Below are 12254 nucleotides of genomic sequence, written 5' to 3'. Positions count from 1 at the left end.
AGTTGCTTAGGGCCTCACTGTGGCTGAGGCTGGCTTTGAACTCTCAATCCTTCTGCCTCAGCCTCCGGAGCTGCTGGGATGACAGGCGTGTGCCACTGTGTCTGGCTGTCCTGAGCCACCCAGTGTGGTAATTTGTTACAGCCGCCATAGGAAACCAACTCAGGGAAAATTCCCAATAACAATGGCTTAAACAAGAGCTGGGGTTGTGGCTCAGCGGTAGAGCGCTCGCCTAGCACGTGCAAGGCGCTGGGTTCAATCCTCAGCACCACATAAAAATAAATAAAATAAAGGTATTGTGTCTAACCAAAAAAAATAAATAAATATTTAAAAAATAAATAAAATAAAGGTATTGTGTCAACTACAACTAAAAAAATATTAAAACAAAACAAAACAAAAAATGAAAACCAAATAAGAGTTGGATGCGAAGTCTGGGTCTACCCAGGAAGTGCTTCCAGCTCCCAGCCGCGCTCTCCTAAGTGGGGCCCTCTCCTCATGGTCCATTAGCACCCATGTGAGGGGAGAGGGAACAGAAAAGACCCTCCCCGGGGGAGGATAGGGGCCCTCACACTCTCTGCTCTTCCCCTTCTTGCTGAGGAGTTTTTACTGTCAGACACTGGCTGCAGGGATTTCCCCCAGTTTTCCATGTGGTTTTGGTTACACGTGACAGCAGAGTGTATTCTGACACGTCGTTCACACGTGGAGTAGGACTTCCCGTTCTTGTGGTTGAACATGATGTAGAGTCCCATTGGTGGGGTATCCGTATCTGAGCATAGGAGAGTGATGTCCCTTTCATTCGCATCTTTCCCATGCCCGTCCCTCTCCCTTCCCGGAAATTATTACTCTATGGAAGAAGGAGAGAACAGAAGATGGGGCCAATGTGCGTCTCTACCACAAGAATATGTCTGAGCCTGGGTCAGCGGACAGGTGCTCAGCTGCAAGGGAGAGGAATCCTGTCCAGCAGGGCATAAGGAAGGAAGGCTTTGCTTTTCTTATGGAGCAAGACATGTGTGGTTGCCGGCACAGGGCAATTGATCAAAGATGACCACAATTTGTTGTTTTGTTTTGATATTTATTTTTTTGGTACTAGGGATTGAAATCAGGGATGCTTTACCACTGAGATACATCCCCAATACTTCTTAAGGGTGGCTCCCTAAGTTGCTGAGGGTCTAAGTGGCCCAGGCTGACCTTGAACTTGCAATCTTCCTGTCTCAGCCTCCTGAGTCACTGGGATTACAGGCAGGTGTTACCATGCCTATCAGATGACCACAATTAGCTGTTTTTCACCCTTGTGTTTTAGACTCATGGACTGAAGAAGGCTGCTGTGGCTCCAAACATCACTTTTGTATTTAACATAGAAAGAAGTGTGAAGAGTTCTCCAAGTCCTGAGGTCTCCTATAGACACCCTAAAAGACTTAGATAGTACTCTATCTGTATTATCTAAGTCTTTTAGACTGGCTGGTCCCCATATCTGTGAGGGGGGCTGGAAAGTCTAGTATTTAGCTTCACGGCCTATTAGATAATAGAGACTCACCCCATTAGACTGCAGATTCCATGACACTGGTTCAGTTTCTGGGAATTCCTCCACCCACAGTTGCTATCAAACACCTGCAGTCACTGTACCCACCTAGGATGCTCACCCCGAGCTGTCTCCCCTGTGAAAGGCACAGACGCCTCAGTGCCAGCAGGTGTTGTTTGGATCCCAGGGGAGGTGCCAGTCATTCAGGGTTGGTCCCAGACCCTCAGTCTGTCATCTGGAAAAGAGAAGGGAATGCGACTCACGCTCCAGGCTGCTGGTGAAGGCCAGAGGCAAGGAAGAGAGCCCGGGTGACCCAGAGCTGACGCCCAGCCACTGGGAACTCGGGGAGTGACCAGCCCTTCCTCCGTGCCCACCCTGCCTTCCACCACCAATGAAAACTGACCAGTGCCATGTTCAGTGGGGCTTCACCTTTCCAGGGGGCTTCTGATCAGTGCACCTTGTAGACCTCAGGGGGGTAGAACTCTGCCCTCCAACTCTGAACTGGGTGACAGTGGCCAGGTGACAGGGAAGGGCTGCTCTGGCTTTGGGTTCAAATCTGTGGCTAGGTGGCTTTGTGTCCTGCCATACTACAGAGGTGACACTCAGCCTCCTCATCTGTAAAATGGGAACTGATGGGCTGTTGTGAGGTTTCACAAAAAAACACCCCAGCACAATGCCTGGTGCATAAGGGACCCCAGGAAAATGCTGGCTCTCTCACTGTCAGAGGTGAGACAGGCCACCTCCCCACTGGAGGCATGGACATCAGCAGAGGGGACGCTGTGCGGCTGCCGCCTGAGGCACGCGGGGCTCTTGGCTAAAGGTGACCTAATTATTAATGAAAGCTCCCGAGAGCTGAGACATAATCCTCCCTGAGCAGGCTCAGAAGGAGCAGATAATGGGACAATAAAATTAATCTTGTAGAAAAACACAATCAGCTGTACCATTTATAAATCTCATCTCCCTGGCTGGGCAGAGGCGGGCAGCGGCATGAGCCCGGCTGCTGCGGCCCAGACTCCCCTTCACGTGAATGGATGGGCGGACGCAGCTTTTGCAGGGAAAACATTTTCATTTCACATTCAAGGGTTACTAGTGGAGTTTTAAAAACAGACTTCAGAAGCCAGAATGACCCAGAGAACAAAATGGAAGGCTTGGTGCCCAGCCCCTCCGTGTCCTGCCTGTTTCAAGGGCTTCAATGCCACGGCAGCTGCTTTACGGGGAGCGTCCCAGGAACCTGCCAAGCTCTTGACTTGGTTGTGGCTTTCAACAGGAGCCAGCCCCGCTTCTGCCCTCCTGGAGCTCCTGGGGCGGAGCGGACAAGCAGCACCAAGACCCGAGGAGGATGGACGGGCCCAGCCCGGCTCCCTGCTGTGGGGTCTTGAGCAAGCACCCTGAGCCTCAGTTTCCCCAAAAGTCACATGTACGGAGCTGGGGGTTGCCCTGCCTTCCAGGGCAGGGGGACCACAGGAGACGGTGTGCAGCACCCCCCACACAGGACCACCGCAGGCGCAGTGTCTGGAGGTTTCCGGAGCTTTCCGGTCCTTCTTGTCCCTGCCTTTCTCTCATCTCCCACCACAGAGAGGGCTCTGCTCATTTTACCCATCACCACCTTTTTAAAACACTGAAGTTTAATGATTCACACACCCTGAAATGCAGCATTTAAAAGCATCCAGTTCACTGGTTTTCCATCCTTTCAGGGTTGTACAACTAGCACTACTAACCGTGGACTCTTCACCACCCCCAGGGAGGCTCGGCCTCATCGGCAGTGACCTCCCATCCCCTGTCCCCAGCCCTTGGTAACCCCAACCCCACTTCTGTCTCCACGGATTTGTCTTTTTCTGGACATTTCCTATAAATGGGATCAACAACGTGGTCCTTCATGTCTGGCTTCTTTCCAGAGCGTCCTGCTGGGGTGTTCCCTTACTTTTTGTAGCTGAAAAGAGTCCCATCGCCCAGACAGGCCACATTGTGTATCCACCCATTTGTTGGTGGACATTTGAGTTATTTCCACTGGGGGCTATTAGAATTTAGTGGTGCTCTGAACTCTGTGTTTATATGAATGTTGTGTGTGAATAGATGCTTTAATCCTCTGGCGCACACACCTGGGAGCAGAACTTCTGGGTCACATGTCAAGTCTCTGCCCAGTGCTGTGAATAGCGGCCGCCATGCTGGTTTGCACACTGGCTGCCCCGTTGCACAGCCCACAGAGGACGTGAGAGTTCCAGGGTCCACATGGCTTTATTCACACTTACTTACCAGATGGTTTTTTCCTGGTCATCATCTGAAGCTCTGCACCTTTCCCTCCTGTCCCTCTCGTGGCCTTGCCCCATTCTGTGCTCCACTTCTCCTCCTGAGACCATGGGGCCACCAAGGCATCTAATTCCAGAGCCTGGCGCCTCAGGACCCCAGTTACCAGGTCCCCCCAAGGATGAACTTCTTGTCCTTTCCTTGAGTTGCTGCTAAGGTTTCGGAGCTGTTGGAGTAACCTGCGGAGTGAGCCTGCCGTGGACCAGACATGGGCTCCTGCCCTCGTGGGCCCTTCTGTTTCCCACTGTCAAATGAGATAACTGAGTACGTGTGGTCTCACACTCATGTGCCTGCAGGGCCAGGAGGTTAGGAAGCCTGGTGAGTGGGGCAGAGGCCCATCCGAGGCAGGAAAGGGTGGTGGGCGCCATCATGCTTAAGCAGTTTGCCACACGGTGATGTTTGCTGTCAGACTTCTCAAATTTAATTAAAAAAATTTTTTTTTTCCTGTAAAGGCAATTTTAAAGACTCCAAACAAGTACAGCTTGACCTGTAGAATTCCAGTTTGCAAATCTGGGACCAGTGATTCTGAAACTCAAGTGTGCACCAGAATCACCCAGAGGACTTATTCAGAGATAAAGGTTCTGATGGAGCAGGTCTGGGGTGGGGCCTGAGAATCTGCATTTCTCAAAGTTAAGGCTGCTGCTGGTCCAGGGACCACTTTTGGAGAACTGCAGCCTTGGACTGATATTGCTCAGTAAGTTCCGTCCCCGTTCTAACACAGGTGGATGATTCGAAAATCCAAAGCTGAGGACTGTGCCAATGGAGAAGCAGCATCCCTCCAGGGTAGACTGGGGACCAGGGGACAGCTAGCCTAGTTCCTGGCCTGTGTAGGCAGTAGCCAAGAGCAGCAGTACTGAGCGGCCATATCTCCTCCTTCTCCTGTGCTTTAATCATGGAAACTCACACATGTGCAAAGTGCTTGTAGAACTCAAAACAATGCCGAAGCTGCTGAAATATGTGATATATTAAAACATAGCGCAAAAGCATTGACAGTGTGAAAGCTATTTGGGCCTCAGAGCCTCTGACTGTCTCCTGGGACTATCGTAACAAGTTGCCATGAGCTGTGCAGTTTAAATCAACACCAGTGTGCTCTCCTGCCGCTCTGGAAGCTCGGGTCCAAAGTCAAGGTGTCCACAGGCCATGCTCTCGGCAGGCTCTGGGGAATCTGCTCCATGCCTCTTCCCGGCTTCTGGTGGCTCCCAGAAACCCTTGGCAGTCCTTGGCTTATGGAGGTGTCACTCCAGTCTCTGCCTCTGTCCTCCCATGGCCTTCTGCATGGTGTGTCCCCCTCTATCCCTTCTTAGAAAGACACCAGACGTTGGGTTCAGGGCCCACCCTATATCCAGGATGATCTCATCTCAAGATCCTCACATTTCATGCCTGCAAAGACCTATTTTAACACGAGCTCACATTCTGAGGTTCCAGGTGCCACAATTTTTAGAGGGATGCTATTCAACCCACTGTAACCGCCTTACTCAGATGTGCTTCTAGTAAGCCTGACAGCCTGGCATCTATGCTTGTAGCAGATTAGAGAATACATCTCAAGAAGAGGTGGCGTGGAGTAGTGAAGACCTTGTGCAGGCCCCTGTCAGGCAGAGGTCACAGAAACAGGCCCAAACAGTAACCAGGCCCCACAGCCTGGGGACATTCAGGGTGGGGTGGGGGGCCCTAGCCCCCACGTTGCCCAGCTTGAAAGATGGGTATTCATGAAGCTGACCCAATTCTCCAAGAGGTGCTTAAATTATTTTCAAGGTCCTCTGTCTCAGAAGGCAGGACAATGTGCCTTGCATTTTAGAATGACTGTTCTACAAGGAGGAAAAGTAGACGAGATGGATCAAAATGCAATTGCCGGAAAATCTGCTCACAAAGAACCGACCCCATTCCTCAGCTGGGCCTGAGAAAGGGGGGGGTGCCTGCTGACAGAAGAAGGTTGTGCATTGTGGATGCTAGAAAAATAATCATGCCAGAAGTCCAAGGACAGCTCAGGGCCTTCAGATCAGGGCTGCTCCTGGGGTGGAGGAGTGATAATTTCCCTCTGCGGCAACGACCAAAGCCCCAGCCCCAGCTGCCAAGCGGAGACAGTGGGGATGGAAAAGCCCCATTAGGTCATCCTGAGCCGCCTGGCCTTGGTGTGAATCTCCAGGTCGCATGTGGGGAGCCACACTCTCCAGGGACCCTGGCTCCACAAAGCATGGAATGAATTGCATCATACATCTTCAGGCCTTTAAAAATTCCATAATTAATCCAAGCGTATGGCGGTACCATTGTTACTAGAATTTGGCCTTTCTGTGGTTCTTTACTTTGGCAAAGTGCTTTTATAATCATTTACCAACTAAATAATTTAAATCAAGTTATTGCAACCAGCTAGAAGCCTTGTACTTAGCTGCTGAGGGTGATGTTGGAATGCTTTTGAGAAAGGCAGGAAGGATCCCAGGGAAATCAAATCCTGTGGTCCTTACAACTCATGCCCAAGAGCCTGTGGGACCTCAGTGTGCCCTCGGGCATGGTGAGACCTTGGGCGTGGTGGCTCTGATACCTCCAGGGCCATGGTTCAAGGTGCCAGAGCACAACACAGAGAAGTGGCTCTTGGCTGCAGGGAAATCCAGTTCCTTCAGCCCCAACCCCCCTCTTGAGGAAGGAAAATCAGGTCTGGGAGGGAGGGCTTGCTTTCCCAGGGAGGGGGCTTGTGTCCAGGTTAAGGAGACTTGCCTCCTCCATTGGAGTCCTAAATGGAGTGAAGAAGGGGCCAGCTACCTGAGCATAAGGGCAGGCGGGGGCTGGGCGGCATCTCTGGTTGGGAACCCACAGGGACAGTGTGTGCTCGTCTCCCCTCTGCTAACACCTCTGTCAGCATCGCCTTAACGACCACGTGTCTCCCAGGCTTTGGTGGCCTCACCTGGACATGGTGTCCTTACAGAGCCCACCTGCAGTGTGGACTGTGCTTTGCCCAGAAGGTGTGCATCACTGCCAGCACACCGTGTGGTAGCTGTCCTTAGCCACCATGTCAGCCCCTTGTTGTCCCTTTATCTGCAAAATGGGGATGACAGTATCTGCCCTTTCCCTGCAAGATTTTTGTGAAGCTAACAAAAAAAAAAAAAAAAAAAAAAAACAAAAGAAAACAAAAGAAAAAGCAATCAAGGGCAATGGAAGGGAAAGTACTGCCCTGTGGCCATCACCATCCCTTCTTCCCTGGAGGAGAGAGGAGGGGTCTCCTGCTCCAGGAGGGAGGGACTTCCCAGGCCTTAGCACTGGTGTCTCTCCATGCCAAGAAGGGGCTGCAAGCTGAGAGGGGTCCTTGGAAGAGACTGGGTTCCAAAGGATCATTTGCAAAGGTGTGTCCAGGGCGCAGAGCACGGAGGAGGCTTCAGTGGCCAGAGCTCACATCAGGGTGCAGGAGGGGAGGGGAGAGAAAAGCCTGGAAGAACTGGGCTGCCCTGGGGTATGGGGACCCCCAGAACAGGGCCAGCCTGCTTGGCCAGAGGGCACGGGATCCACTTAAACAGGCTCTAGTCCACAAGGGCATCTCGTGTCCTAGGGGGAGGGTTGAGGGCCAAGGGCAGGTGCCCTGCACAGCACCATCTGGGCTCCCAGGGCAGGGAGGGAAGCAGTGGGCAGAGGGAAGCTGGCTTGATCTGTGACGGGTGACTTCGGGTGTCAGCCTGGTTGCATTAAGGAACACCTAGGGATTGGTAAAGTGTCACTTCTGGGAGTGTCTGAGGAGACCAACCTGTGAGTTCAGGGACCAGGTGGGGAATATATGTCCTCACGGTTGAAGGCACCATCCAGTTTGCTGGGGCCCAGACTGGATCCAGAAAAGAGAGGAGGATTCCCCCCACCCCATCTCTCCTGGAGCTGGGACATTCTGCTTCTCCTGCCTCTGGACCTCAGAGCTCCAGCCTGTCTGACCTTGGACTTTGGGACTTGCACCAGTAGCACCCTGGGTCGCAGACTGAGAGTTGTGCCCTCAGCTTCTCCAGTTCTGAGCCCTCTGGTCTTGGACTGAGCTACGCTACAACTGGCCTGTCAGGGGACTTCTCTGCCTCCACTATCACCTGAGCCAACTCCACTTCAGATTAAACTGTGTCTCCTACTGGTTCCATTTCTGGAGAACCCTAACCTGACAGTCTGTGAGCTCATCTGCTCTCTGGGAGTCCTAAGGCAGGCTCTGCCTCTCTGCAGGGTGGCCAGTGACAATCTGCCCCTTGCTGGCCCAGATGTGAAACGGAGGTGTGGAACTAGAGGATTGCTCATCCTTGCCCCTAGGAGACTGCTTCCCTGGATCTGTCCCTGGATCTGTGCTGCCTCAAGCAAACTTTGTGGAGCTTTGGCCTCTGAATTTGATTCCCACCCCTAAAAATAAAGTGTATTCGATGTGACGCGCCCTTTAGAAATCCCTGTGGGCTCCCTCCCCTACTGTCCTCTGTTTGGGGTAGGAGGGCTGCTTCTCCTCCCTCTTCCCCTGCCTCCCACTGATGGGAACCTGGGGCCACTAGTCGTCCTTTCGGGTTCTTTCTAGCTGGACAGGGACAATACTTCTTGTCCTAAGTATTTTCCCATTTTAATGTCCTCCTTTTCAAGGTTGGATAGATCTGAACATTTGAAAATAGCCCGGCTTGTAAGAGAAGAAGGTGGACAGGTAACAGGAATTAGCTCCCAGAACCTTAGAGGTGGGCACCCAAATGGAAAGAAGTCAGCTTCTACTATTTTATGCCCACTGATGATGCAAAATTGAAATGCTCTGCACTCAAAATGGGAATCAAAATAGGGAACGTTTGAAAATCATCTTGTCTTATATACCAAATCTTGGAGCTAAAAAAAAAAATAAAAATGATTTTGTGAATATCCTATCAATATATAGAAAGGAAACTGTGGTCCAGAGAGGGCCACTCACCAGAGCCTTTGGCTATTATTTTCTTGCTCAAACACTACCAAGGTCAAGGGTCTCAGCACCAGGGCAAAATGGATTTTAGAAATAATTTAGGAAAATCAGGAATGGCTGAGTAGTTCACTAAGACAATAAGGCAAAACAACAATAAACAACAACCTCCCTAAACCTAAAACAAAACGCATGCACACAGTTCCTTTTAAATATGTACTAGGTCCCCAAGTGCCTCTGAGCACCATGACAGTATTGACTCAGTCCCTGTGAATATAAACAAAGAAACAATACAGCCCATGTGCTGCTAACCATTACAGATTGCTTTAAATGGCCAAGTGCTGAGAAATACAGAGGTAAGTAAAACCCTGGGGACCACCAGCAACTGTATGTTTTTGTCTATTTGTATATTTTTAAATATTTTGAGTTTTCCAGAAATGAGCATTTGTAATAGGTTACATTTAGGAGAGAGGATGTCACAATGACATGGTGGACGACCCTGCCTCCAGGTTGAACCAGTCCATGTGTTTTCTTACTGCACACTGGAACACGCCTTCCCCAGCGATGGTTAAACACTTGTGAGTGGGCAGTAAGTTGGCGCCAATCTGCCCGACTCCTCAGTGCCACTCGGGAGACAGGGAAATGAAAGATGAAGCAGTTCTACCTGGATTTGCTTGCGGTCTAGAAAGAGATGTGAATACCAGACCCAGACTAGCATAAAGACAGGCCAGATTCAAAGAGGAGGCGACACTGAACCTGGGCTTGAAGGGTGAGTGGGAGTTTGCCAAGTGGACCAGGGGCAAAGCAAAAAGTGTTTCTGAAGGCCTGTGGGCTCCGGGGAGGGGTGGAGTGTGGCAGCAGCTCAGGGGGAGGAGGGACAGCGAGGACTCCACCAGGGTGGCTGCTTCACCAGGCCAGTGGATTCTGTGGTTTGCAGAAAGACCCCGAGCCTGGGTCCCCCCAGGCCACGACATTGTGCCGGCTGACTTCGTGAGCTAGGAACTGGACCAGTGAAGCCATCAGCTTTGTAGAAGAGGTGAATTCAGAAAGCAGACTGGGAGCTGCCAGGGTTGGGAGGGAGGGGAGGACAGGGAGTGTGCTCCTTAGTGCCTCAGGGTCTCCTGTGGGGTGATTAAGTGTCTAGGAAGGAGCAGGGTCAGTGGCACAGCCTTGGGAATATTACTAAAACCAGGGAAGTGGACACTTTAAAATGGAGCTGTCTCGGGCACCTGAGCTGTCTCTCAGTCGTTAAAAGATGTGTGGATGAAGCGTCTCTGGACCTGCGTCTCCAGGCTGTGGGATGGCCAGAGCCTTCTCTGATCAACACAGGCAGCACCAAGCTTCCACTTGCTGCTGGTGCTGGGCAGCCTCCCTCACCAGTCCTGGGATCAGGCTGGAGGTGGGAAGCCCAGAGCCTGCAGCCTGTCCCCCGTGCAGGAACCCGAGGGCCTGGAACCAGTCTCGCCTCCTCTGAGATAGTAAGCTCCCAGAACTGTGGGGATGGAGATTCTCAGCCATTCTGGACTGTCCACAACCATAAAAAATGCCCATCACCTCGCCCTGACTCCAGCATATGCAATTGCCTAAAGGTGCAGAATTAGAAGGCAAAGCAATAATAGCTAAAGCAAGAACTGTTTTTTTTTTTTTAACTAATAGCCCATTTGATTCTTTTTTTTGTTTTGTTTTTAAAGATAGAGTGAGAGAGAAAGAGAGAGAGAGAGAATTTTTTAATATTTACTTTTTAATTATCGGCAGACACAACATCTTTGTTTGTATGTTGTGCTGAGGATCAAACCTGGGCCGCACGGCATGCCAGGCGAGCGCGCTACCGCTTGAGCCACATCCCCAGCCCGCCCATTTGATTCTTACAATACCACCATGATGGAGATATTATCTATACAGATACGGAAACCGAGGCACAGAGAGAGTAATCTACTTACCCATAGTGACACGGTTTGGAGTAGGAAGGGACGAGGTTCCAGATCAGGGCATAGTGCTAGGGTTTGGCTGGGATTTCCCCCCGCAAGGTTTGTGTGTTGGAAGTTTAGTCCCCAGGGTGGTAATGTTAAGTGGTGGGGCCTTTAAGAGGTGGGGCCTGGTGAGAGATCCTGGGGCACTTCCCCTGGGATTCAGGTAGTTCTGAGTTACTTTTCACCTGCTCACTCTGGCTTCCCTTCTTCTTCTCACACTTCCTCCTGCCATGATGCCAGTTCACCAAAGGGTCCTCACCAGAGCTGAGCTGATGCTGACACCATGCCCTTGCACCTCCAGAACTTTGAACCACATTAACCTATTTATAAAGTTCCAGCCTCAGGTATTTCCTTATAGTAATGGAAAACAGACCAATTCATGTGGCCTAGTGACTGTGTCACACTGCCTGTTGCAGTGAGGATATGAACTTCAACTAGTGGGACAAGGGAAGTCTCCATCAGCCTTGGACTTAGTAGAAATAGCAGGTTGGCTCTGAGTGTTGAGGAGCAGGATCTGGCTGTCCTGGGGAGGACAACCAGGGGTTACTTCAGACATTTAAACAGTGGATATATTCCTCTGATCAGCAACCATGAAGTACAGACAGCCAAGAGTCATTCAGAAAAACCAAATGTGTTAAAAATCCTTTGTGGCACTTGGAATTACATGGTTGGTTCTAAGATGAAGCTGGGGTCCAGAGGGGGAGATCAAGCCCTGTTGGTATCATTTATTTTTGGTTGACCTTCAACCACCATTGTAGCTTCAACCATCCCCACTTCTGTGATCATGGCCTCTTCAACCTAATCTCTTGTCAAGTCCTTGCCCAAGCAAGAGCCACCTCAGCCCCCCTGTAAATTACTTGGACTTGGGATCCCCACATCACTGCACGTTTGCAGGATTAATGCCTTAATGTCCTGAACAGTGGTCCTTCAAGAGTCTGTCCATGTTCTCATCCTGGGTGCCTGGAAGTAGGTAAGAGCAGTGGTCACTTACATGGCAACAGATAGGACTCAGTTGGGGACATTGAGAGGAGGATCTCATTCATCTTGGATCATCAGAGCAGGCCCTAAGTCCAACGTGAGAGACAAGGGAGACACACGCAAAACAGAGGCCTATGGCTGGAGTGATTAAGGAGAATACAGAGCCTGGAGTGACCAGGCCACCAGTCAAGGAATGTCTGGGGCCTCCACGTAGAACTAGGAACAGCTTCTCCCCTGCCACCTCCAGAGGGAGCGGTCCTGCTGACGCCTTGATCTTGGACTTTCTGCCTCCACAGTGGTGAGGACTACATTTACATTTCTGTTGTTTCAAGCCTCCAAATTTGTGCTCCTTTGTTCCAGCAACCACAGGAAGCTGGGGCTGCCTTCCTCCTGGCACACACCCTCTCTGGTCCACCTCACTCTGGGACCTCCCCTGGGAACTGCACATTTACCCACCTCCTGGCACCTTCCCTCCCAAAGGCTTGCAATTTGTTGCCCCTTGTCCGTGAGCCCCTTGTGGGTGGCAGTGCATCCTGTGCACCTTGTGTTGCCGTGTCCTTCAGCAGAAGAAAAGCACACAGAAAGGGACACAGCAAAATCACAGCACCGG

At 51.1% G+C, this 12254-nt stretch overlaps 1 protein-coding gene across 1 annotated transcript in view; it reads right to left on the bottom strand.

Moving 5' to 3' along the window:
* Positions 1 to 1048: 1048 nt before the first annotated feature.
* The window catches only part of Stx18 (syntaxin 18), a 145132-nt gene continuing 133926 nt past the window's right edge, over positions 1049 to 12254 (bottom strand). Inside the window, exon 14 of the transcript XR_013425684.1 lies at positions 1049 to 1751. The gene's annotated coding sequence lies outside the window, so the exon portion shown is untranslated. The remainder of the gene's footprint in view (positions 1752 to 12254) is intronic.

Source organism: Ictidomys tridecemlineatus, chromosome 9, assembly GCF_052094955.1.
Source record: "Ictidomys tridecemlineatus isolate mIctTri1 chromosome 9, mIctTri1.hap1, whole genome shotgun sequence".
In the NCBI taxonomy this organism is placed as follows: Eukaryota; Metazoa; Chordata; class Mammalia; order Rodentia; family Sciuridae; genus Ictidomys; species Ictidomys tridecemlineatus.
The sequence above is the reverse complement of the archived record's forward strand: the minus strand, read 5'-3'. Positions and strand labels throughout refer to the sequence as shown.